Raw genomic sequence first — 22553 nt, forward strand, 5'->3', positions numbered from 1 at the left:
AGCGTTACTTAAAATTATTACAATAATGTTACGATAAAATTATTTCATTATTTCGTTTCTATATCGCGGTAATCAATATTTCGAAAATCACTGCAGACGATGTCCCAGAGTTCTAGACAACACTTCGATCTCTCCTTTGTTATCTTTCACTTCATTGACTGCTGGGAGTGTAGACTATTGGGAAACACAATTCTGACAGGGGACTGTGTGCATGGTAGCTTTAAACATAACGATTTAAAAAACACCTTTATTCCCACCTTCGGTCAGAGTGTTACAAGTTCATCAAACGTCATCGAGAAGTACATAGAAGTACATAGAAGTCTAATTCATAAAGCGCTGGTTTCGTGTGTGTATGTTGTTTGTATTTGCATCTATAATGTTATTCTTACAGTAGTTACACTGGGGTGGTCAATGGTAGTCAAACTGAATTTCCGTTTGATTGGACCAATAAAAATTATCTTATCTAAAACGTCGGCATATGACGTATATGAGAATGTATAACAAATAACACCTATTTGACTGTAATGTTACATTTACGATAGTAATCGTATATTAATAGTTGAAACGTATTTAGTTAGTCATTTTTTTTTACAAAGCTTATATTAACTAACTCTGTCTGTTTTTCTGTCTTTCTAGTAAAAATATGTTCACGTTTTTTCTTCCACACCTAATCTCGGACCCAGTCGAATTCCGTACAATTATTTCTTTTACCTGACAAAACGAAAATCAATTTAAATAAAAATACTATTTTAAAAAAGATGATTTTATCTCTACGCCATAGTAGATTCACAAGATGTGAATGCTGTTGATTTTATATGCAAAAATATTTTGTCCTATTTAATATAGAATTACACAATCTATACTGTAATACCATATTAGTCAATAAGTGGAAAAAATATAAAGTACTAAAAAGTATACACTAACAAAAGAGTTGTAACCGAACAAATGTGTTTTAGTATATGAAAAACAAAATGTCAACTATCATTACAGTAGTGAGTAGTATTACATTGATGCGGTGTAAATGGTAGTGTCTATTATTACATTCAATTAAGTACCGCGCATTTTCAAATGTTGGTGATGGTTGCGTGACATTAGAAAGACCTGAAACATTATATAATATATCTACACGTAGACCCCTAAATCTACTCATGTGTTCCACATTTCCAACGAGCCACACTCTACATAAGAATTTAGATAATGCTCAATGAATTTTGAACATTAGGAGATAAACAAAACAAGTAAAAATGCTACAAACTAAAGTCTTCAGAACATTATCTTACAGCGCTAACAGTGCACAGAAGTATACAAAATAATTATCATAGACCTTTGAAAATAGTTATGAACGTTTCCTATATTCTATTCTCTATTCCTATATACACTTGATGCACCAAATGGCTAGAGATTTAAAGTCATTTGCCCTAAGATAAAAAGCTAAACATTATTATAACGAAGACTTGTTACATTATAATTTTGAAATATGTCAGACTAATGCACGAAGGTAGAGTGGGCGTCTCTAGTTAAAGTTAGAAGCTTTAAAACAAAAACTGTAAAGAGAAGACTAAGGTGACCTGGTCAGACTTTCGATAAATCAACAACATGAAGTTCCCTTTTTTTTTCTCTTATTGTGGTTGTCTTGCAATTTAGGTCGTGTCGCCATGTCCAGGCCAGGCAGTAAGACTGTGTCTCCGAGTTTAGTAGCCCCGCCTCTCTCGAGTAGCCAGTTAATGAAATCTACTGATAAAGTCATTTGTAAAACAAAGAAACATTTTTCCTTTTTCAAAAACAGGCGCAAACTACTTATGTGGGGGCGGCAGTGGCGTAGCAAACATGGCGCGATGGAGCCCATGACTATAAGGGACATCAGGGTCCATTGAAAAATAGTCATTAAGTGTCATGGTAACAATTATTTTGTAAATTTAGCGACTCAACTCCATTACTTGTACCAAGTGGTCTCTGAATGAAACACTAGGGCACTATTATTTGTACCAAGTGGTCTATGAATGAAACACTAGGACACTATTATTTGTACCAAGTGGTCTATGAATGAAACACTAGGGCACTATTATTTGTACCAAGTGGTCTATGAATGAAATACTAGGGCACTATTATTTGTACCAAGTGGTCTATGAATGAAACACTAGGGCACTATTATTTGTACCAAGTGGTCTATGAATGAAACACTAGGACACTATTATTTGTACCAAGTGGTCTATGAATGAAACACTAGGGCACTATTATTTGTACCAAGTGGTCTATGAATGAAACACTAGGACACAATTATTTGTACCAAGTGGTCTCTGAATGAAACACTAGGGCACTATTATTTGTACCAAGTGGTCTATGAATGAAACACTAGGGCACTATTATTTGTAACTAGATCCTTTTCATAATTGGGTTCTTTGAGCTTGCGATTTGCATTCAAAGTTGAGCCCCTTCCCCACCTGCCTCTTGGAACAAATGTATGGCTTGGGAACCTTAAGAAAAACTTAAATTTGATCATAACACTTTGTACATAAAGAAAAACATGGAATAGCCCCAAGGAGAAATGTTCGTTGATTGGTGAACGAGTTAAGGTTCAGTGCCCTTAGGAGGTTGTATTTTTAAATTTTCAGTTGGCACAAAAACTGTATTCTGTTTTAAACGTGTCTGTCAGGCCTATACACATTCGGTCAAGTGGAACATTGTCAGTAAAGTTAAACATTTTTAGTTCAGTTAAACAAGGCCATTAAAGTTGAACATTTGACATTAAAGTTGAACATTTTTTAGTTGAAGATTGTAAAGTTAACCCTGTTCTTAATGACACTGCAACTATCAACCACTCTCACAATTTTCCTATAATAACCATACACGTAAGAATGTTGTGTCCCATCTCTCAATCTCTCTGGCTGTTACAGGTCGGATACAACGTACTGAGGAAAGTATCGGTATGGCGGCTTGCGGGGGGATTGACTCATGAGTTCGAAGTCAGGTCGTTTCCTTTTTTTTATGCTTTATTTATAAAAGCGAATACGATAAAAATTCACCCCAGAATTCTCTTTATTTATTAACACCCCCCCCCCCCATTTTCCCAACTGGTCCGAATTATTAATAGGATCATAGCATACTGAGACAGATAAAAACATGAAATAGTGCTAAACAAACACGGTTGTCTAATCGCACAGATTTGTGTGTGTGTTGTGACTAGATCTAGATCTAGTACACATTTCATTACAGGACTGACCCAGTCTAATTGATACAATCACACTTCGTAAAAGCTTTGACTTTTTTAAAAAGTAATTTTCATGTGTTTCTTGTTCTTCAGTGTTCCTTGTCGACTTTACAAAGTTAGCTGGGGTAGGAGATCATGGCTTCTCTATTAGAATAATTCAGCGACAAGGACGACAACTTGAATATTAGCAATAGATCGAAATTATGAAAGTTGTTTCCCTTATATTGTTTTCAGTGATTGCCTGTCATGCCGGTAAGAAGCTACGGGTTAAAGTCAAATATATAACTGTAAGGTTAAAGCTTTATATCTACACACAATGAAGAAGTTACTTGCGAACCAATGGTCTTGTGTTCGAGTCTTAATGTGAAGACTGATTGTTTTAAACATTGGGAATGTTAGGGCACCTAAAAGCTCACCCAACTATAAGGGATACCAGACATATTTTGGGGAAGGTACAGCACATCGCTGACCACATGGAACCGTCATTAACAGTCGACCCTAGAAATAGATGACCTTAACATCAAGAACCTCAGGTCTAAAAGGGAAACTTGCTTGACTCTAAATTATATTATTCGTAACATACTAAGACTGGACTTCATTTTTGAATAATTTCCTGGTCGACATTTCTAGCTTATCAGTGTTGTAATTTCTGTTGAATGGATGTTGTTTCTTTTTGGTCCATTTCCCACTGTTTGGCCTCCGCGCTACGTAAATACATTTTCTCAATGGTTGTATAAAATATAGCTGCCGATTCATATTTCTCCCATAGCAGTAACAAAGGCTATGCAACCTCGTAAGTGATCAGATGTTTTATGTTCTTACACAGTAATAAAGAGGAAGTGTTTTATATACTAGGTATTCTTCTGTTGGGAAATATCTACAGAGATCTTTTATAATTATTTTATTATCTTTAATTATAGCGTGTGCTTGTTTCTTTGGAGATTCTTCTAAATTTTTATTCTTTCATTTGCATGGATAGATACTATTAAAAATAGATCAATTTGTATTTATGCATTATGCGTTTAACCAGAATATATTCTGTCTAACCCTCAACTCAAGAAAACATTAAGAAACTAGAACAGACACAAAATAGAGCAGTGCGATTCATAACAAACGAATATTCACATTTGACTAGAGTAACACCTTTAGTAAAATCACTAAATTTAGAAAGCCTTCAGGACAGAAGGCTCAAAAGTAAAGTAGCAATAATACATAAAACACTGAACCATAATCTTCAAATACAAAAACAAAATTTAATAAAATACTCTGAAAGACACAAAGATAAAGGCACATTCCTCGTCCCATATGCTAGGACAAATTTGTACAAATACTCTTTCTTCCCTAGTGCTATTAGAGCATGGAATGGGTTGCCTGAGCTAGCCAGGAAAACCAGTGACTTGGCAGAATTTAAGTCATTGGTTAATATGCATGACTAAATGCATGACGCGTAGGACGTAATCATCTTCTTTTTTGAAGTAACGTCTGTATTATATAAGATATTTGATAAACAATTATTTCGACAACTTAGATTTTATTCATTGATCCTGTCATGCAATATTTCGTTTAGTAGTCACCAATCTCCTTGATAATATATGGAAACACTATCGGCGGTTGGTGACTATCTTAACAAAGCTACACGACTGGAAAAATCATAACTGTCACAAGGCCCCCCTCCCAAAAAAGAAAAAAGACTCCACAAAATGTTGCCTAAATGTCCAAATATCAACAATGAATAAACTATTCAGAATAGGCAGTGCAGATCTCAAAACTGATATTAAGATTACAGATGACCCTCTTAGATACAAAAACCTTTGTGTCCAGTAAAGTAGATAGTATAATACTAAAAAGTTCAATGAACAATGGAAATTATAATGGATAATTGAACAATGTCTAAATAATGTTGACTGTGAGGATCAGTCTAACCTTCCAGGAGAACCATTATATTGTTGTCTTGGGTATTCTTGTCATTTGAATTTTATAAAATGCTCTGCTAGTATGTAATACATGACCTAAACTTTAAAATCTTTTATATTTGAACTGACTTGCAACCCCTAATAAGTTACCATGGTTGACAATGACCTTTATAATAATCTCAAGGGTTATGACTTTCGAAATGTATTCTTTTTTGCCAAATATTTGGTGATTATCTTTGTCTAATGTATTATCTCTGTAAATGTAACCCCATATTTCCCACGTATATAATTAATAACCTTTTTAAGTAAGAAGCCTTGGCTTTACTTATAGGCAATACAAGCAATAGTTTAGGGCCAAAAAATGGTCCAAAGATATTTACAATCACTTGAAGAAAAAAGCAAAGGAAAAATTGCACTATGTGGATGATACGCGGCCCCTGATGTCAATTAGATTAGGGACTGACCAATGTTCACAAGGTCACTGCACACCTTAGGCTCAATAAAGTGTCGCATGAGCCCCTCTAGTCTTAAAGTGTCGCATGAGCCCCTCTAGTCTTAAAGTGTCGCATGAGCCCCTCTAGTCTTAAAGTGTCGCATGAGCCCCTCCAGTCTTAAAGTGTCGCATGAGCCCCTCTAGTCTTAAAGTGTCGCATGAGCCCCTCCAGTCTTAAAGTGTCGCATGAGCCCCTCCAGTCTTAAAGTGTCGCATGAGCCCCTCTAGTCTTAAAGTGTCGCATGAGCCCCTCCAGTCTTAAAGTGTCGCATGAGCCCCTCTAGTCTTAAAGTGTCGCATGAGCCCCTCTAGTCTTAAAGTGTCGCATGAGCCCCTCTAGTCTTAAAGTGTCGCATGAGCCCCTCTAGTCTTAAAGTGTCGCATGAGCCCCTCTAGTCTTAAAGTGTCGCATGAGCCCCTCTAGTCTTAAAGTGTCGCATGAGCCCCTCCAGTCTTAAAGTGTCGCATGAGCCCCTCTAGTCTTAAAGTGTCGCATGAGCCCCTCCAGTCTTAAAGTGTCGCATGAGCCCCTCTAGTCTTAAAGTGTCGCATGAGCCCCTCCAGTCTTAAAGTGTCGCATGAGCCCCTCTAGTCTTAAAGTGTCGCATGAGCTCCTCTAGTCTTAAAGTGTCGCATGAGCCCCTCTAGTCTTAAAGTGTCGCATGAGCCCCTCTAGTCTTAAAGTGTCGCATGAGCCGCTCTAGTCTTAAAGTGTCGCATGAGCCCCTCTAGTCTTAAAGTGTCGCATGAGCCCCTCTAGTCTTGGAAATAGTTGATCACGATGAGCTGGTTCCCAATACAAGAACTAAACAACGGTTTGCGAAAAGAAACAACAGCAAAGGAACATGAAGAGAAACAGCAAAGGAACACAAAGTGAGATCCTTCTAAAGCTCAGGCACCAATCTCGCATTAGTTTAATGCTGTGTTGTTAGATCCAAGTAGATAATAATAATAATCTTTATTGTCCATAAGTAAATTTGTCTTACAATTTGTGCATTACACCAGACAAAACATTATAACTATAAAAAAAATGTACATTCACACCAGACACTCATAATTTACATGCGAAAAGTTTATATCAGATTGTTTCTATTTAATGATTTGATAGCCAGGGAAATAAAAAGAGTTTTTGTGTCTGTCTTTGCTATCGGTGTCTTTTGTGAAATCTCGTTAGTAAAATCACAAAATCCTGACTCAAAGGGTGATATTTTATTTCTAGAATTTTTTTAGCTTTTTTATGGATGTTTGCCTAAAAACAGCTGCCCAAATGGGGCTTGTTTTTTTGCCAATTACTTTACCAGCAGCATTTAGGATTCTATGAAGTTTATTTTTATTTTGAATGCTCAGAATGCCATTCCAGGCAGTGATGTTGAAACTTAAAATATTGAAGATGTGTGCGTGATCACTGTAATTGAACCTCTCCAGAGATCTAGTCTTTGCTGCTATAGAACTGCACAGTTGAACTTCTGTCAGTCAATCTGAACATTGTCAGTATAGTCAACTTTGTCAGTCAATCTGAACATTGTCAGTAGAGTCAAATTTGTCAGTCAATCGGAACATTGTCAGTAGAGTCAATTTTGTCAGTCAATCAGAACATTGCCAGTCAAGTAAACTTTGTCAGTCAATCTGAACATTGTCAGTAGAGTCAACTTTGTCAGTCAATGTGAACATTGTCAGTAGAGTCAAATTTGTCAGTCAATCGGAACATTGTCAGTTTAGTCAACTTTGTCAGTCAATCTGAACATTGTCAGTAAAGTCAACTTTGTCAGTCAAGTTGAGCTTTGTCTATTAAATTGATCATCGTCTGTCAAGTAGACCTTGAACAGTGTCTGGATGTTTCAGTGCACAACTACATTGACGAATCACGAGCGTATTAAAAGAATCGTACTTTCTCCTTCACCTGTCCTGTAGTCTGTTGGACCGTAAGAGCACAACACGTGATCTGTCGACCTTTTCTTTCTTTACCTTCTTATCGTTTGCCAATCTATTTCATTGCCAGCCCCGTCCATTCCTTGATGTTGTCTTCCCATCACATCTTCTTGCCCTCTCCTGATGTTCTCTGCAGAAATGTCGTTTGGAGCCATGAGGATCTCTCGATAGGGACGTACAGACTACAAACTATTTTGTCTCTTTGGTGGTAAATAATGAGATCTATTCCTTTAGAGTACAATGTAAAAATAAAGATATGTCCATAAGTTTCGACCTATTTTTACCTTTACATAAGGCAAATATATATATATATATATAAATATATGGGTGACACCCGCACTTTTCCGAAATGCTACTATTAAAAAATTAATACCACGAATGTCTCTTATAGTTCAGTATCAACATGTCCCAAACCTTCTTAAATTTAATTATATTTGACTTGTAATCGTCCTATTACGAAAAAAATAATGCATTCTAGACGCCAGGAGAAAGAGTTTCTGAAACTCAGAAATGTAGAAAACGCTTGGCGCCCGGGGCTTCGTCCCGGACAACTCTGAGTGGTCTTACGGCGCTCCCCCTTGAAATAAAGAATCACCCTTTGTGTCAGGATTTTGTGATTTTACCATCACAAAAGAGATACAAGACACCGATAGCAAAGACAAACAGACACAAACACTCTTTTGTTCCCCTGGCAATCAAATCATTAAATAAGAACAATCTGGTACAAACTTTGTCACATGTAAATTATGAGTGAGTCTGGTGTGAATGTACACTTTAGTTTCTTATATTTATAATGTTTTTTGTTTGGTAATGCACAAATTGTAAGACAAATTTCCTTACGGATAATAAAGATTATTATTATTATTATTATTATTATTATTATTATTATTATCTGACCAACTGAGTGGCGTACGTAACATTTTCTATTGTCAAGTGTTGTGAAACACACACACAGGCTAAGCCCCTTCTAGCACCAATCAACGCATAGGACTGCAAGCCTCTCAACAGAAATCCGTCCAAGTCGACCAGCCACTTCCCAGCTGGTGCCCACGAAATTCAGGACTTCTAAAAAGGTGTTACGCCATGTTAGACGTGGACGGCCATGTTTTTGTCTCACAATTGTCAATAGACGTTCAGTCGCCACTTCCGTTAGACGGCAAATGCCTGAGCGGAAAAAGATTTCTCTATAGGCAACATCATCTCGGTATGTTATTCGTAGGATCATTCTCAGCCATGACTCCTCAGCCTCTTTTCAACCTTCCACGTCTCGAAGCGTAGTTGGCCGTTGGGACAATGATTTTATTGAGTAGGTAAATATTAATCTCCTGGCTAAGTGATTTGTTTGTTCTGACAGGCCGTACTTTTTGAAAGACGGCTGCTGCTTTCCAATTCAAGATGCAAAAACATGTTGATGGAGGTAGTGGGTGGTTTGAATCTAATATGCATAACTTTGATAGCGTCTTTATCCGTCATTTCGTGTATACATTTAATAGTATTTCAAAGTAATATTATGTCTTCAGCAAAATCAAACTCGGTTTGGTTTACACCATAAGAACCCGAATGCAGCCTTGTTAATGTGTTTTTATGACATCGTTAATGGCTACAAGAAAGAGAAATGGGGATAAGATAAACACTAATCTCATATCCGTCTCGATGTTGAAGATTCCATCGTCTGTTGCAACACAACAACTTGATTTGCTTTAGACATGTCGCTGAATCTGGACAAATTGTTGCGAGATGCCTTATTCTCTTGCTATTTTCCCCAGTGATTCCGATGGTCGCTATCAAACTTTTTTTTTCAAATCTATAAAACGGATCAACATCCTTTGTTGGTATTCCAGACTTTGTTAGACGATGTTTCACAGGACGTAAACCTGTTCAGTGCTTGAATTGCCTTTTCAGAAGCAGCTGAGAAAGACTGGTAGAATTACAAAACATTTCCATAAGGAGCTCGTAAATAATCTCTAATAAAAAAATATATTGAACTCAATGTTTCTCAATTCAATAATTTTACATTTTTAATATATGTAATAACTATTGATAAAATAAAACAACGACTTTATAAAATAGAATCGAAAACCATTTTCAGATGTAAACAATGTATTAATTATCTTACAGTTTTATTGTTCCAAAAAAAAGAAACCAATAAACAATAGTTGTTTGTTTTTTAGGGAGAGATTATTTTTTTCCGGGTTGGTGACACCGACCATAGCGACGCCACTGATATATATATATATAAGTATTAAAGTAAAAGTAAAGTTCCCATTTCAGACCTTGTGGTCTATACGGCAGATGATGTAAAGCTCGTCTATTTCAGTGGCCTACGGTTAACAAGAGTGTCATGTGGCCAGCACAACGACCAACCGACTTTACTTTTCCCCAACTAATGTCAGGTACCCATTAGAGCTGAGTGGACTCAGAGGCGCCCGAAGATCCTGAAACTTAAAATCCCAGTCTTCACCAGGATTCGAACCCGGGAACCCCGGTTCGGAAATCTAGCGCTTTGCCGCTCAGCCACCGCGCCTCCATATATATATATATATATATATATATATATATATATATATATATATATATATATATATATATATATATATATATATATATATATATATATATATATATATATATATATATATATATATATATATATATATATATATATATATATTAGCTTTTCCGATTCAGCTGGGGAGGCTCATGGCTAGAAAATTCTACCATTACTTATATTATACTTACCAATACTTATGGATTACAAAATATCTGGTGGCCAAGTGCTAGTTCAAGTAGTGTCGAGTTCAGCTGCAGGTCTGGCTTTGTGCTGGCCACAAAACCCACTCGTAAACCTGCGCAATAGAAATACATGATCTTTTTAACATGAATCACAAGGCCTGATAGGAACATTTATTGCACTTGACTATGTAATGATTGTCATATAATTGATACCATTGAAACACCGTATATATGTGGCCTGGCGTGAGACCAATATCCACTTCGTCAAGACTTTGCAACTTCTGATGTAAGTAAAAGAAAAAGAGCCCAGTCCTTCTTATATCATACAGACGTCAGCTCAAAACAGAAGATGATTACGTCCTACGCGTCACAGGTTAGGCATTTGTATCCAGTGAGACTGCCGTCGAGAGTGGTCCCTGGTGTTCCTGGTGTCCCTGGTGTTCCTGGTGTCCCTGGTGTTCTAGGTTACGACCGGTGACTAATACTCTCCGTGTTTGTTTTGTTTTTCAAGACATTTCTGACCAAGATAGAGAGTGACCTATCCATTGTTTGGGTAAACCGAGGCGGTACATTAGCGCGTGCTGGACAGCCCAAACGTTCACATTGCCTCTCTGTCGTGCTGACTGGATCCAAAGGGATGAAGCACCTTCGCAATTTGGGGCTAAGTAGATTCGCAGAGACCAGTGGTCTTATCTGCAGAGACCGGTGGTCTTATCTGCAAGGACCTTATCACTTCCCCCCTCCCTGCTTATGGGGTTTCAATTTCGGATTTTCTGTTAGGGTTTAGTTTCTTAGCCTTACATCTTTCCGGGACACACACAATTAGTATGAGTTCTATGTTCAATCTAGAAGTTTGGTTAGCGGTTTGTTTATGCGACATCTTTTCGTGGTAACAAACTGAAGCTTTGAAGTCTCGGGCTAATCTGCAAGGGACTCGGAAATAGGGTTAGCCTCCAATGTGTACCTGTTGGTGTCATCTGGATATATACTGCTCACAAATCAAATGTTGGGTATAATGATTCAATAATTGATACAGTTTCCTAGTATGACGTTCGATCTCCTCAGTGTCTTATTTCTTAATGGTTGTCTAATCAGTCTTGTGAAGAGTTCATCGTGTTGAGTTGCTAATAATTACTGTGCATGGTATGGATGCTATTGTTGCGAAATAGTTGTATAGATTTGCTTGATTTTTTTTATGAGTGTATTCTGTTCGTGTGGGTATCTTTGCTGATTCTTATTTTGTATTTTTTCCATTTGTATGGGCAGATACTATTAAAAAATAGATCACTTTATGCCACTAAAAGTTTTACCAAATGTGTGCTGTTCATGATAATGTGTTCAACTTCTCTATTGAGCATCAATGTGGTGAGCAATGGGGGACTCCTTATTTAACTATCTCCAGTGCGTAACAATAAACATAACCTTGTCTTTTTCTGAAATTCCTGAAAAAAATATATAAGTCGCAGCCTTAACGGAATTCGAACTAGAGACCCCTTCGGTTCGGAAGTCTAGCGCTTTATCGCTTGGCCGCAACAATAAGTGTAAACAAGAAATAGTAACGCCATTGACATAGCGAGACTATTAATCTTGTTACTGACACAGCCAATGGGTTTCTAATTCCGCCAAGAACACTTAGAAGTAGTACGTAGTACACTAGAATAATGTGAATTCTGTCCTATACTGTCCTATATTAAGGTCCTCCTAGTACTTAACGTATTTTTAGGTGAAAATTGTTTTGTCCTGCAACAGAATATATTGATGGTTAATGAATGGAAAAACTTAATACTTAAAATAATGTTTCACGTGACGAAATAAATCATAACAAGCCATTAAAAATGTCTCCAGAGTCCCCCGTATCTCAGTGGCATCATAGAACTTGACTGACACTCGGGGGAGGCCTGGGAGGTGACATGTCAGGTCTTAGATTACATCCGTCACGCCCCAGTGACCGTCAGCCAACAAAATAATGAGGCATGCATCGTGTCACGTGGTTACCGTCTGATAAGGTTTCATTGACGTGAGCATTGAGCCGCTACTGGTTTATCTAGGTCAAAGTAACCCTCCCATATCTCGCACTCACCCTCTCCAATTTGCCCCCTCCCCCCCCCCCCCACTTCCTCTTGCCAGGGAAGTTCTCACGCGTTACCTAAGCAGAGGGCTGTAATTCTGGATCGAATCTGAAGCTCTCTGTGTCAACACTTCAGACTATTGTTGACGCACTATTTCCTACGCTAGAATGACCAGTCCAGCAAAGCAAAGCCTCCTGATAACACGATGTCAACAAAATAAAATGAAACGAAGGCTGAGTACGTATCGGTTACTGTTTCATAAATGGAGGTTGGGTTGCCCCGACATCCATCCTTATCTTTATTCGCAACTCTATTCACCAATGCGGAGTCAGCATTAGAAAACGTTTTGGGTTGTTAGAATTGGTGTACATCCATCACATCCCAGCTGCCCAGTGCTCACCAGTGCACGAGATAATGTGAGCGGGAATGCGCGTGTTTTTCCTGCTTGCCTAAGCTATATAGACAAGTATTGTTTGAGCAGTAGAGGCCCTAGGGGGAGGCATGTGGGGCTACCGCGCCAGGCCCCGTGCATGAGGGAAGGATCCGCCATAGTAGATTTCCTTGTCACCTTCAGCTTCTCAAGCCAGATCACTTCTCATTAACTAGGACTTGGTACTCAATAGTTTGGAAGCCTTCATGCCATGTATATGATACCAATTACCATGCAAGCATTTAGCAAGACAATTTTGGTTTCAAATACAGTTCAGTTTATGTGTGTGTGTTTCAGCTCTCGTTCGCTTTGCCTTTTTCTCTGTTTCCGTGTGTCTTTTTTTTTTTTTCTTTCTTTCTTTCATTTTTTTTTTCTTTACCTGTTTGTTCCTGCCTTCCTGTTCATCTATCAATCAATCTATCTATCTATCTATTTATCTATCTATCTATCTATCTATCTCTATCTATCTTTATCTATATATATATATCTATCTATCTATCTATCTATCTATCTATCTATTTGTCTATTTGTCTTTATTTCTATCTTTTTTAAAACCTTTTAGATCAAATAAGTTTTTAATTGTTCCATTTAAACTTCTTGCTAATCGTACATTTTTTTTTCTTGCACTTCTGCAATAGTGTAAATGTTTAGGTCCGGGTAGTTATCTTCTCCTGTGTGTGTGTCAACATATAAGATAAGCTACCTCCTACAGCTCATTTAAATTTGATTTGTTGATTGTTGTTTCTGCTTTTCGTCACTTACACACCTAAATAAACACAAGATACTATCATTGTTTATCTTCTCAATCTAATTATATAAACGTCAGTATGCGTTGGCTGTTGAGACGTTGTCTGTTGAGACGTTGTCTGTTGAGACGTTGTCTGTTGAGACGTTGTCTGTTGAGACGTTGTCTGTTGAGACGTTGTCTGTTGAGACGTTGGCTGTTGAGACGTTGTCTGTTGAGACGTTGGCTGTTGAGACGTTGGCTGTTGAGACGTTGGCTGTTGAGACGTTGTCTGTTGAGACGTTGTCTGTTGAGACGTTGGCTGTTGAGACGTTGGCTGTTGAGACGTTGTCTGTTTAGAACAGGTGAGATGTTTCAGCCTTCTGTGAAGGTGTGTGTTAAGCACATGGGGATCCGAAAGGGGGGGGGATTGATGCAATCGAAATCCCCCCCTTTCCCGACAGGTCCTTTCCTTTGGGTGTGGGCGGCGGACAAAATTTGAGTAAAAAATAACTGTCACTGATATAAGCGTCGCATGAGGTTTGCGGGACTTGTTCTACGACAAATTGAACTAAGCATACCAAGCGTTGCGATGACATGGAGGCCAATACGAGGAAAGCACAAACAGGCACGTCCTCATATAACTTGGCGCCACACCTTCATGGAGACATTAGAACAGTGGACATCAGGTGGGAGGAGGCTTCAGACATTGCCAATGACAGATCTTTTTTGGAGACAGCATGCCGCCCAATGCGCCGAACGGCGCGGGATGACCTAACCTATATAAGCTAAATATGATCATATATATATATATATATATATATATATATATATATATATATATATATATATATATATATATTACCGTCTGATTTCGAGTCACCCCGACCCTTGATATTGACATATACAATCATTACATTATTTGGCCTCATTCAGTCACGAAACCATTATGGATCATTTCATTCAAATGAGATGAATGCTTGGGTATTGGCTATGGTCGGAACAATGTCACCCACACAGCAGTTTCCCCCTCTCCACGGAGCTGAAAGACCGAAATTAACGTCTAGTGCCGATACAGATTAGGGTCAGCGGCGTCGCTTGTTCTGCCAGGGTGTAGCACTGTGTGCTACAAACTTCCTAAGGATCGCCAGCTCCTGATTTTCACTCAGGGTTGACTCACGAAACCTTTTCCATGATAGCTGCAGGGCCAGCCTAAGGTAATTGGAGGCCCTTAGCGAAGCCAATAGGGAGGCCCTAGGGCTAGGCCAGGGGTCGGCAACCTTTTGAGTCGGAAGAGCCAAAAATGACAATTTACAAAATTTCTAAGTTTTTAAAGAGCCACAAACTTTTTTATTGCCAATTATAAATGACACTGACACACTTTTTTTTGGAAAAACACGAATGTATTTATTCATAGATAAGTAGTGTTTTTCACAACAGAGAGAGAGAGAAAAAAAATATATATATATTATATCCTTAGATATTTTTTTTTATTTCAGTAATAACTAAAGCAGTTAAGCATTTAATTACAAGACTAATTCAATGGAAGCTTTGGCTTTGCATGTTTTTAAAAAGTTTTGATACATTCGGTTCATAACTTGTTTTTAGTTTCAAACACGACTTTAAATTTTTTTTTTTATATTTATGCAAGAGAACGCTTTCTCGCACTAATATGTCAATCCAAAGTCAGCACCCTAAATGCCAACTTCACCTCACTGTAGAAATCTGGAAGACTATTAAATGCGCAGAATCATCTAGCGGCGTTCCTTTTAAGGCTGTCCACTATTGTTGCGTTACATACATACATTTCTGAACTTCCAACACTTGTAACTTATTTTTTTTTTTTTTAACTTTGTAAATTATCCACTCCAGAAACTTTACTTTTTAAATCGATCCATTGCATTTCTTGAGATCCAGTAGGCCTATCCCAATGGATCAGTGTGGATTTCGTTACTATTTGTGTTGAAAGGAATGACTAGGAATGCTCATAGGCCTATGTTGTTCTTTTGGTTTCGAACTGCTCATCTCTGTCAAGAAATATATCTTCGAATTTTTTTCTAACTGTGCTGAAGTAATTAATGTCAAAAGCTAGACATTTAAAATGAAGTAACTTAGGCTCTGAATATCTTCTGCAAAAAGAATTAATTTTTCTTCAAAACAAAAAAAAAATAATTCTTCTTCTTAACCATAGGATGGGTTTCCTTTTCCATGCACTTTTAAATACAGTCAGTCATTGTTTTATCCACCACATAGTGAAATGTTTGCAACCATTTGTCGTTCTCTAATTCAGGGTGATGATTAAGGCATTTTTTCCATTTAGGAATGTATTCATTTCATTTAAACACAAAGCCAAAAAGTTTCAACCTTTGGAAAGCCATCGCCTTTGATGGAAAGAAGGAGGTCGGAGTACTGAGTCTCCATTTCGTTTGAGAATTCTTTAAACTGATGATGGTAGAGTGCTTTTGACAAGATGATATTAAAAATCCTGATTACCAAATTTATGACCTCAACTGTTTCGGTCGGAATCGTTTTAGGCACAAAGCACTTCCCAATTATACAGGGAAACGTAAGAATTTCATGGTTTATTTTGCTCCCAAAAATCGTTGTTGCCCTTTTATTTCCCTGTCATATTTCTGGCTCCATCAGTTGCTATTGAAACGATTTTATTTAAATCCATTTTAATGTTTTCAAGGTATTTTTGCATGGCATTGGCTACATCTCGTCTAGTTTAACACGAGACAAGTTCTTCTTTTGGACCTTGGGAAGATATATACCTGACAAAAAGGGCAACTAGTGCCGTGTCTTTTATGTCGCAAGACTCATCTATAGCAAGTGATAAGACAGAAAAAAGTTGAATATCTTCCAACTACAAATATGTTACATTTGAAGACATTTTAGCTATTCTATCTTGTACTGTTTTAGCGGATAGTGGCAAATCTTTTTTTTTCTGGTTTGTTTTTGAAGTTACGAAACAGTTCTTCAGATGCAGGCAGGAAGAAGTCTTTTGACATACTCGTCATCTGTAAATGGTTTGCCTCATTTTTCAACTTGTAGTTGTACCACAGGATTAGAATTAATTGTAGATTGCTTCTAACTTTGAGAAGATAATTCGCTTCTAACTTGCGAATTTAAACCTTCATAGAAACATCCGACCTCATTCGAGAGCTTCCAACGGACTGACAGCAGTGACGACTTGTCAATCTGGTATAAACTTTGTCACATGTAAATTATGAGTGAGTCTGGTGTGAATGTACACTTTGTTTTCTTATAGTTATAATGTTTTTTGTTTGGTGTAATGCACAAATTGTAAGACAAATTTCCATACGGACAATAAAAATTATTATTATTATTATTATTAATATTATTATTATTATTTGCGCATGGAACTAAAGAGCCGCAGCTTCTCATCCAAAGAGCCGCATGTGGCTCGCGAGCCGCAGGTTGCCGATCCCGGGGCTAGGCGAAGTGATAATGGTGGCCCCAACTGAAATTGAAGAGAAAAAAAAAGAAAAATACGAAATGAATTATAAACCGTCCTATATGCATATCTAAATCAACAAATGAGTATATCATATAACGCCGACAGCACTAATGTGGTTATTGGGCGATTCATAATCACCATACTAGAAATGACGTTTTGACATTTAACCAAGAGTAAGAAACATTCTTAACAAGTATTCTAACATGTATAGTCTAACAAGAAGATATTAACACTCGTGAATAAGTCTTGAATCATGGCAGAGACTTAGAGCGAGGCCAGTAGACATAGAGTCCTAGAGACTTAGAGCTAGGCCAGCAGACATAGAGCCATAGAGACTTTGAGCTAGGCCAGCAGACATAGAGTCATAGAGACTTAGAGCGAGGCCAGCAGACATAGAGTCCTAGAGACTTAGAGCTAGGCCAGTAGACATAGAGCCATAGAGACTTAGAGCTAGGCCAGTAGACATAGAGCCATAGAGACTTAGAGCGAGGCCAGCAGACATAGAGTCATAGAGACTTTGAGCTAGGCCAGCAGACATAGAGCCATAGAGACTTAGAGCTAAGCCAGTAGACATAGAGCCATAGAGACTTTGAGCTAGGCCAGCAGACATAGAGTCATAGAGACTTTGAGCTAGGCCAGCAGACATAGAGCCATATAGTTCTGCTATTTTTGAGATTTGTTCCATGTTGCGCATTTTTTTTCACTAAAAAAATGTCTTTGTGTTGGAGGCCCTAGACGGATAAATACATCATCTGCCCAATGGATCACAAAGTTTGGAAAGGGAAGCAACTAACTTATCTACCTCTCCTTTTAGTGTAAGAAAAAAACGTATTTATATAATTTGTTTTCCTTTTCTTAGCTGTTCTACTAGCTGTTTCTTGTTTTTTTTTTCATGTATATCTGACTACTATTCTATTTTTATACATGGCGAAGAAAATTCTAAATACCTAGTTAATGGTGTATCCGGTGTGTATAGTAAAGGAAGTGGTAATAAGATGTCTTTTTCTTTTTTGAAGTAAATAATAATTTTTTTTTCAAATTTGAGCACTTCGGTATCAAATTCTCAAAACGTTTGTAGCACAAATTACTTTGAATATGGAAAAGTCATGAGTCTTTCAATCTACTACTTCTAACTTATTTTAAAAACAAATGGTCAGCTAACTAGTTGTAATCTATTCGATTTCATACGAAGATCAGCGTCTACATACTTAGATATTGTTGGTAACTGTGATGTTCAATTCAGCGTCCTTCACATTTTTGTTTGTTTTTTTTTCGTCCAAATCTCCACTAATCCTCTGCTAAGCATTTCTTTCTCTCGCTCGCATATTTTCTGAGTTAGTATGTCTACTATATCTGCTAATCTACCACTGGTCTACTATAGTCAGTATACAATAGTAAATCACTGAAATCAATTATATCAGAGTCCACTCACGTTCAGACGATAAGGCCGCACTCGCTGTTTATAGAGAACTAGAACGAGTTGGATTGTTTTCTTGTACTGCCTGAGAGTTCATTCGCATCTGTGCTGACCAACGTTTTCTGCTTGGGGCCTGGCCCTGACTTATACTTTATAAGGCCCTGAGATATGGGGGCCCCTTGTAATCCAAATATTGCACTTTATTCCTTTGCTTTTTCTTCAAAACAAATTTTTGGGCCTGGCGGTCCATGGCTATAGATATGTTGTTTATAGTTAAAAACCGGCACTGACTGGAATCCATATATTCTTCGATTTATCTGTCCATTGTCGCATCATCTCAAAGTAAAATTATTAAGTCCAATGGAATTGGTATTCTGCCGCATCATGATGCATTGTCCACTGATGTTTCATGGGGTGGACAGAACCACGTTACGAGTCTTAAATGACCCGAGGGCTGTTGTTTGGGCACCAGACATCTCTATCTTCCATTAGAAGGAATATCTTGTTCTGAAGCAAATATCTAAATCTGGAATAAATGATAATAATATTGGCTGCATAAATATCATCATTTGAGCTTCGTAGTTACATCTTATAGGTTTCTTTTTGTCATGCAAAATTGAAATGTTTCATTCAAATTTTATCTGCTTACATCTAGAGCAGAATTTCTCAAACTGGGGTACTCTTCCATCTTGAATTATCCACAGACCTATATATGTCACATTTTTTAAGCTGTTAGGGTAATTGGTGAACAGTTAGGGTAATTAACTCACTATTTGGGGTACTGCACTAACCAGTTATGGGCGCTGAATAGACCAGTTACGTCTAATTGATAAACCAGTTTTGAGTAGTCAAAGGTACTAATTGAACGTTTCGGTGAACCATTTGGTGAAACGTATTGAACCAGTTAGTGAAAAGTGTTTAACCACTTAGTGACACTTGTTGAACCACTTAGTGACACTTGTTGAACCACTTAGTGACACTTGTTGAACCACTTAGTGACACTTGTTAAACCACTTAGTGACACTTGTTAAACCACTTAATGACACTTGTTGAACCACTTAGTGACACTTGTTGAACCACTTAGTGACACTTGTTAAACCACTTAGTGACACTTGTTGAACCACTTAGTGACACTTGTTGAACCACTTAGTGACACTTGTTAAACCACTTAGTGACACTTGTTGAACCACTTAGTGACACTTGTTGAACCACTTAGTGACACTTGTTGAACCACTTAGTGACACTTGTTGAACCACTTAGTGACACTTGTTGAACTACTTGGTGACACTTGTTGAACCACTTAGTGACACTTGTTGAACCACTTGGTGACACTTGTTGAACCACTTAATGTTGAACCAGTTGGTTTAGCCTTGTTGGACCAAATGTCAGTGTTTAAAGGACATAGGTTTTAAAACTTCACATCGAAGGCAAAAAGGAAAGGGACTTAACCATGGAAAAAATATGCTTAGTCGCGGATAACAGTAGCCTTTCTCTCCCTTTCTCTTTCTCTCTCTCTTTATCTCTTTATCTATCTATATGGCTTTATCTCTCTTTCTCACACCCCCCTCCACCCCAAAATCCTCCATTTACTCCCATTACAATGTTGGTTCTACTTGGTCCCATAACTTTTGTAATCGATTTTTTTAAATAAAATAAGCACACATATTAACATTAACTAAATCTCCATTATGTTTAGTTGTTGTTTTTTTTTTGGGCTATTTTGTGTGTGCAATCTAACTATAATTAAGGCACTGGATCCACAGATGTTCATTTATTTGTGGCATTTGTTCCACATTGACAAAATGAATCAATAGCTCTCGTAATGATAGTTTCTCTCTAGTCCTAGTTTGGGTTCCCTTAGTAGACCCTAATTGACAGTCGATAAATTGAGTTCTTTGTGTGAAAATGAATACACAGATGAACTGTTTTCCCAGAAGCATAGTTTTTTTTTTTTTTGGCTTTTGATGGAGTGTGTGATGTGATGAATCGAACTGATACAAGGGGCTCATTAACACTTTTAGTGATAGGCCAGTTGTGCACAAGAAATGACAGTGGAGACTTTGAATAGTATTTATAAAATTAAATAGGTGTTGATGATTTAGTAGCGTGTTTATGATAGATAGAATGATACTGAATCACTGACTGACTGATAGAAAGATAAACAGATACATAGATACATCGAGCACACTCCTCAATACCTAGGTCCCCTCACGGTAAGCACCCCAGCTGTTATTCGCTCCCCATTAACGTGGCGGCACCCACCTTGCCAGGGAGTAATAAACCCCAAGTGGGAGGGACGCGCTGAAAACAATGAGTGAGTGCTAAGAGGTGGGGCGATGTGGAGGAGTGGGAGGGGGGGGGGAGGGGATGAGGAGGTGTTCTCTAAAGCAGACACTGAGTGAGCGAGAGAGAGAAATGATGTTATGAATGGGGGGTTTATTTCTTCCAAGCGGGAATATCCACACGATGGTGACGCGAGATGGCCTCTGTGTTCTAGTGTTAGACCCAACTTCACTGTGATCTGTGAGATGGGATATTCATGTGATATCCGGAATTCGTTCGCAAAGATGATGAGTTCCATTTGATAGCAGCATCTGTGTGTCTTGCACAATTTCTGGGTTATCTGTCAAGCAACTTCTGTAGTGGTTTTTGTGTGTGTGTGTGTGCGTTGATTTTCATCAAGGCTTCAGTTGTAACTTTTTGGGGCGATATCATCTCCTTATCGTGTAAATACTGTGATTTTTTATGTTTTCAGTTTCGAAGTTAAATTTTGTTTTTATTTACTGTAATTGACAATAGTCAGCAGTATTTATACACAAATAAATCGCGATTTTTAAATATATATTTGTTTATTTGTTGTGAGTTGAATTAATATAGAGTTAATTTTTAGAAGTAACAAGGAAAAAGGTTTTACTTTTGTGAGTTGAATCTGTTATTTTGTTTCCGTCGTTGACTAGAGTTTTTAAGGAAGGAAATGGGATCGAGTCCTACATTATGTGTTGCCTTTTTTGCCAGACCTTATAAATTTCAGTGGTAGAGACATTAGTCCATGGGGAAACTCTTGATTGGAATTAGAATTTTTATAGTCGTTTCTCTTTTAAGGAACAATCTCGGAAATTAATGTACATATATTTTGTTTACCTTTAAATTTGTTTACCTACGCTTGGATTTGTTTGGCTCGAAACATATTGGTCTGAAACATAATACCCCGGTACTTAAAATTATTTTATATATTCTTTGTTCGGACTTACAGGTTTCCAAGTTTGAGTTTATCTTTTGATCTTATATAAACTGAAAAATAATCCTTTACTCTTTTGAAAACTAATTTTATACTATAGTGTCCATCTACAAATAAGGTATACACTATAATATAGAGTGCAATTCTATTACAGCCTTAGTACTTTAATATTGCTGATACAATACGTTTTACAAATTCATTCACATATTGTTAGTTTTTTGTTTTACAAATACAAGCATGTTTTGTCCACCTTCAGCTACTTGTCTCTCCTATCTGTATTGTTCTCTTGATGGAATGGAAATGCATTATGTCAAATAATTTAATCATATATTCCTTTGGTGTTTAGTATTTTGTAAGGCATCAGGTTGTTGGTTCTTCTTGATATCGCCAAATAGTCTATGGGACACCACTGACCCTAAATAGCGCGCGCTTATTGACTACGGGATACTACTGACCCTTGTCTATATAACTATATGTGGGTGTCTTGTTTCTTCTTGATAGCACCTTATGGACTACGGGCCACTACTGACCCTTGTCTATATAACTATATGTGGTTGTCTTGTTTCTTCTTGATAGCGCCTTATGGACTACGGGACACTACTGACCCTTGTCTATATAACTATATGTGGGTGTCTTGTTTCTTCTTGATAGCGCCTTATGGACTACGGGACACTACTGACCCTTGTCTATATAACTATATGTGGGTGTCTTGTTTCTTCTTGATAGCGCCTTATGGACTACGGGACACTACTGACCCTTGTCTATATAACTATATGTGGTTGTCTTGTTTCTTCTTGATAGCGCCTTATGGACTACGGGACACTACTCACCCTTGTCTATATAACTATATGTGGTTGTCTTGTTTCTTCTTGATAGCGCCTTATGGACTACGGGACACTACTCACCCTTGTCTATATA

General features: G+C 37.5%; 2 protein-coding genes across 7 annotated transcripts in view; both read left to right on the forward strand.

Annotated features, from left to right (window-relative positions):
* The window catches only part of LOC106051911 (G-protein coupled receptor dmsr-1-like), a 264250-nt gene that overhangs the window by 182719 nt on the left and 58978 nt on the right, over window positions 1-22553 (forward strand). The gene's annotated exons all lie outside the window — the stretch shown is intronic.
* LOC106051908 (G-protein coupled receptor dmsr-1-like) overlaps window positions 20758-22553 on the forward strand; it is a 44594-nt gene continuing 42798 nt past the window's right edge. For both annotated transcript variants that reach the window (XM_056033590.1, XM_056033596.1), the window contains exon 1: window positions 20758-21123. The gene's annotated coding sequence lies outside the window, so the exon portion shown is untranslated. The remainder of the gene's footprint in view (window positions 21124-22553) is intronic.

This window comes from Biomphalaria glabrata, chromosome 1, assembly GCF_947242115.1.
Source record: "Biomphalaria glabrata chromosome 1, xgBioGlab47.1, whole genome shotgun sequence".
Classification (NCBI taxonomy): domain Eukaryota; kingdom Metazoa; phylum Mollusca; class Gastropoda; family Planorbidae; genus Biomphalaria; species Biomphalaria glabrata.